The sequence below is a fragment of the Felis catus genome, chromosome E2, assembly GCF_018350175.1.
Source record: "Felis catus isolate Fca126 chromosome E2, F.catus_Fca126_mat1.0, whole genome shotgun sequence".
In the NCBI taxonomy this organism is placed as follows: domain Eukaryota; kingdom Metazoa; phylum Chordata; class Mammalia; order Carnivora; family Felidae; genus Felis; species Felis catus.
In genome coordinates this window covers 43,049,750-43,055,650 of record NC_058382.1, presented here as the reverse complement: position 1 = coordinate 43,055,650, position 5,901 = coordinate 43,049,750, and positions in this window count along the sequence as shown.

Genomic DNA, 5,901 nt, shown 5'->3' with positions numbered 1-5,901 from the left:
GACTAAACTTCATGAGCATTAGTAGCTAAAAGTCAAGGATGAAGAGACAAGTATAAAGTATGGACTGCAGGTATGGGAGGAATAGATGGATCACTGGACATCACAGTAGTTCTGTAAGACTTCATAGTAAAGCACGGATGACCCTTAAGCTGCTTTTGGTCCACACCCATCTCTTTTTGCCCTGGATCTACATTTCCAGATTTTTTCTGGATACTTCTTCCTGGAAAGCTCCCAGATCACCTTTCCAGCTTGTTTACTCTCCTCCCAACCTGTTAAAAGGGCTCTCCCTTTTCAGTGAAAGATACCGCCCTCCATCCAGAAACTTGGGCTTCGTCCTCTCACCTCCCACATCCTATCAGCACCAAACTTTGTTTTTCCCTTCTGTCTTTGGAACATCTCTTCGCTATCCTATCCATCCCACTGCCTCCATCCCAGCCCAGGCCATTATCGTTTCTCCTAACTACGGCTTCAGACTCCTCACTGTTTCCTGCCTCCTCTGTTCACACAACTGCTAGAGGACCTTTCCAAAGACCAGCTGTGACCACAAAATTCCCCTGCTTCAAGCCCACATGTGGCTCCTCAGTTACCTGGGAGTAAATTCCAAACTCCACAGCCATTCCACCAGGCCTTATGACCAAGCCCCTGCTTACCTCTTCAGCTTCGGTTTTTTTTTTTTTTTCCTTCATTTTTTTTTTTATTTTTAAGGGGCTCCCAGGTAGCTCAGTCAGTTAGTTAAGCATCCCATTTCATCTCAAGGCATGATCTTGCAGTTCCTGAGTTCGAGTCCTGTATCGGGCTCTCTGCTGTCAGCACGGAGCCCACTTCAGATCCTCTGACCCATTCCCCTCTGTCCCTCCCCTGCTCACATTTTCTCTCTCTCTCTCTCTCAAAAAATAAACATTTAAAATAAACAAATAAACATTTTTAAAAAAGATTTTATTTTTAAGTGATCTCTATACACAACATAGGGCTCAAACTCACAACCCTGAGATCAAGAGTTGCATGCTCCATCCACTGAGCCAGCCAGGCGCCCCTCTTCAGCCTCATTTCTAACACCCCCCTCAGGCCCCTGTGGATTCAGGTTGCTTGCCTCCTCTCCCAGTCCAACCTCAGCTCTCCCTCCCTATATTGTTCCATGCTCTGGCTTCCATTTTATTCCTTAATTGGGATCCCAGTGTAAAAGTGCATTCTAAAACACTGTGTTCTGTAGGGCACATGAAGAGTGTTTTGAGTGTCTAAGCTTTTTCTGCATTAAACATGGTACTTTCATACTTGAAATGTTTTGGATGGTGCCTATTACCTAGTAGAATAGTCAGCAAATGCTTATGGTAACATGTATACATACTGGAGGATACAAAGTAAATGAGGATACAAAGTAAATAAGCAATTGCAATGGGATGTGATTACTACTGGACCAGGGTAAGTGCAGGTTCCTATGACAGGACCATAGTGGAGGGACCCACTTCTGAAGAAATCTGTGATGTCTAGGTTGAAGCCTATCAAATGAGCAAGCATTAGCAAGGCAAGATGAGGCCAGAAGAATGTACCACAAGGGGCAAGCAAGCTCTGTAAGTGCATTAGTGCAGAGCAAGAAGTTAGGTGGCAGATGGGGCGCCTGGGTGGCTCAGTCAGTTAAGTGTCCGACTTCGGCTCAGGTCATGATCTCATGGTCCATGGGTTTGAGCCCCACGTCGGGTTCTGTGCTGACAGCTCAGAGCCTGGAGCCTGCTTCGGATTCTTTGTCTCCCTCTCTCTCTGACCCTCCCCATTCATGCTCTGTCTCTCTCTGTCTCAAAAATAAATAAACATTTAAAAAAAAAAAAAAAGAAGAAGTTAGGTGGCAAAAGTGAAGCTGGCTTTGTGCCCAGGTTGAGGGGGCTGGACTTTTCCCTAGGAGAAAGGAGAGCCTCTGTGGTGGGTTTGTTTTAGAAACCATTCTGAAAAGTGTGCCTGGGTGGCTCAGTTAAGCGTCTGTCTTCAGCTCGGGCTATGATCTCGCAATTTGTGAGTTTCGAGCCCCACATCAGACTCTGCACTGACAGTGTGGAGTCTGCTTCGGATTTTCTCTCTCTCTCTCTCTCTGCCCTTCCACTTCTCTCTCTCTCAAAATAAATGAAATAAAACTTAAAAAAAAGAAAGAAATAATTCTGATGAACCATGGAAAATGGATGGAAGAAGGGTAAGACCTGAGGCAGGAAGCCTGTGAGGGAGTTTCAGTGTCTTAGAGGTCAACATGTCCTGAATCTGAGTGGTGCCAACGGGGATAAAGAGGAGTGGACAGAATTTAGAAATATTTAGGGCATTTAATTGAGAGGATTCTGGTGGCTGGGATGAGGGGACAAAGGAAAGAGTCAAGGTTGAGGTCATTGTGTGGCTTGGGTCCCTGGTAGTTTGGTAACCTCAAGAGACCCGGAGAAGAAACAAGCTTTGAGATACTCAGTTTGATTTTGGGCATGCTGAGTTTGAAACACCTTGGCTATTCAAAAGGAGGTATCCAGCCAGCAGTTGGATATGGGGTGAGGAGAGAGCCATGTGAATCATTGGATTCAGCCTCAGCATATAAATGGGAGTCAGAGGAATAGATGTGGTAGTTCAGGGAGTGTTTCAAGAGAGAACAGGAAAGGGCCTAGAATAGAATCTTAGGGAGTGATGTTTGTAAGAGGATGCTTGAGGAGGAGGTGAGAGAGGATTGTAAGGAGATTCAGAGGAAATAGCTAGAGATGTAGATTTTAGCCATGGCAATTCAATTACTTATTCAGTGGCTCTAAAGCAGCATTTATTGAGAGTCCATATGCCCTGGGTATGTTTAGAGACAAATGAGACTTGACCGTTGACATCAAACTCAAACTCAAATGTGGTCACCACCATATTGTAACCTTTTGAAAAAAGAGGCTCCTCTCTTGCAGGCTATTGACGGTCTCATTTTCTAAATGATAGACTGCTTGTCCATAGCTGTTCATCTAGGCCCTGGAGTCCTTACCAAGCTTACCCTTCCAATATTACCCAGGCACAGAAGGTCTGGGTCCGACAGCCAAGCCATGGCAAGTAGATGGCCTGAATAGGACACTCCAGGGCTGTCTGGTGGCTGGAAAGGAGGGTGAAGGAGCATGTCATATGCCTAGGGTTCAGCAAATTGTACCCACACATCGTGCACAGAAACACACAAAGAAGGCACCCCCACTTTGTGGGTGAGACAAAGAAGCAAGCAGTCCTCTTCCCACGTGCCAACCCATCTGCTTCTTTGCCTTCACAAACATGCCTTTCTTTCTTCTTTTTTTTGGTTCTCTACAGCTTTGCATACACGGAGAAGAAGAGTGGGAGACAGGAAAAAAGGTAAGATTAGAAGACGAAAGGGGGGAGAAAGGGGAAGCGCCGATGACCACCAACACAATAAACTATCCTGGACTACCTCAGTCTGGTCCCTCTTTTGTATCCTGCACTTATATTTTGTCCTGGGAGAGCTCCAACTATGATGGCAAAGGCATAGCTGTGGCCTTGATGGACTTGATTGATGGGGCACTCCTCAGTATGTAACACTTCTGCTGTCCTGTCACGGAGGCTGGCACAGGCTCCACAGGACAGCTACGCATAGGCTTTCCCTGCCCTGATGCCTTTGAATCCTGATGGTGTCATCAGGCCCCCTCCCCCCCATCACTTTGGGCAGCAGGAATGAGTGCCTCCCTGAACCTGTGTGACAGCAGGTAGAAGGTGGAGGGAGTGCCAGGTGGTGGGGGAGCACCTGTGAGGCTGTGTGTATGTTGGGGGAGGGGAGGGTACGAGAGCCTCTCCCTGTCCTCAACTACATCACATACATGGGCCTGGGCCTAGGTGTAGGAGGCCATTTGGCCTGACATCAGGGCGTTAATGGAGAGGGGTCGAGTGCCTGTTCTGGAATTGATCCACACTGCTCTAAGCTAGGTAGGCTTGATGGGACAAAGGCCTGAGACTTTTTGCTTTGGTCTTGATAGTCCTTCACCTGTACCTGGCTGTGCTCACAGTGCCCTAATTCTGGCTCCTGCTCATCCTGACCCTCACACTCACCCTCAGCTAGAGCTGAATACTAGGCTCTGGCCTTGGGACTCTCCTTGTAAAGGACAGAGTTAGGGGCCCTATCCCTTCTCAGCATTGGAAAGCAGGCTGCTCAGATTTTTGGTGACTGCTTCATTTAACCCTTGGTTAGGATGATATTTTTCCATCCTCTACTTCTTGCCCAGGCCCTGTGCTCTCCTGTGGATTGAGCTGTGAGCTCATCCTGGCCCAGTCACCCCTGTCTGCACTTTCCCAGGACCTGGCCAGTGAATGTTCACTTCCTCTTTCCTGACCACACAGGCTACAATTTGGATCCAAGTGGATAGTCCTGCCCCACTAGTGGGCCTCTTGTGGGGCCTCAGGCCTGATAGGCTCCTTGGGGTGGTTCTGGGACTGTACTCTTCCTATAGGGGCTCTTGGGCAGGCCCAAACTGTGGCCAACTTTGGGTGCTGGCTTGGTCTCTATCACTTGTTTGCTTTCTCCACCCCCTGCCACCCTAGCCAACCATCCAAAAAGCTGAGCTGCACAACATCCACCATCCCTCCATGCCACCCTTCATAGTTATAGAGGGAGCATAGAGCTGTGTCATGTGCTGAGGGCTGTCTGCCTGCCACCACCCCCACTCCAGCCCCGACGCTTCTGGAATGAGCCACCTGTATCCACACACAGGTGTTTCCTGTGCTCCTTCCTGTTGGCCGTTTTTTCTGCTCAGCTTGGCTTCCCCAGCAGGTGGTTAAGGGCCCAGCCTAACCTCCTCATACACAGCTCTAAAACACTGGGGAGCAGGGCTCCCTTGGGGATCTGGGTCACCCCTCCCCCACCTCCCCCGGGGGACTATTGGCACCTCATTGGCTCCTCTTGAGTGCAGGCACACACACTTTCCCCAGTGTCACACTGCTGTGCTACCACCATAGGCACCGCAACAGAGTGGGTTCAGGGAGTAGGGAAGTCCTTTGTTTCCCTTGCCCCTGGATGATGAAAGCTCTGGAGGGACAGAGGAAGGGTAGAGAGCCTGTTTGTCCAGCCTTGGGTGTGGGCCTCCCTCGGGCCCTCTTTGAAACAGGCCCGCCATTCTGAAATTCCCCCCCCCCCCCATAGAATTCTTAACCTTCTGGGGTTAACACACTCACGTGCCAGGTAGCTCTGGGAAGATGTGAGTCCTTTCCCTGGAGCCCTGCCTCCCGAAGCAGCAGTCTGCCTGTTGGGGGGCCTGGGGGCAGCACACAGGGTTCAGTCAGATTTGTTATTACAGAGAGGAGAGGCAGCTTGGGAAGAGAAAGGACTTGCTGTTTAGTATCACAGGGCAGCTGCCCGAGTTTCCTGCCTCCTAGGCCCCAGCTCTTCCCCTCTGCAAGAATCTCCTCTCTCTTACTACCCAGCCCCCAAGGAGCTCCTTGGGTTCAGCTCAGCCACCTCCTTAGGAAGCTGCCTAAGCCAAGAGAAGGCCCAGAAGCCTGGTGTTCCTTGATGGGATTCTGCTGCCCCCTTTTGGCCAAAAGCTCACGCTCTTACCGTGCCTTATCCTGCCAGCTTCCTCTGTCTGCAGGCCACCTCATGCTAGCTGCTAGGGAGCCACTCTCAGGACTGGGACCTTTGGGCTTTCTCTAGGCCAACTCCACAGTTCAGCTCCAGCCTGGACTCATAGCTTCCAGGCCCAGGGCACCCCCAGGCATCCAGACTGGACCTCCTCAACAATACCCACTACCCTCTTCCTCTGCTGTTTTGCAACCCCAGTTTCAGTCTCTGGGCTCTCTTCCACCTGAATTTCCAGGGCCAAAGCACAGTTGGAATGCAGATAGACCAGGGTCAGGAAGGGCCATAGCCAGAGAGTGCTGGAGCAGAGGGTCAGGAATGCACCAGGCCAGGCCATG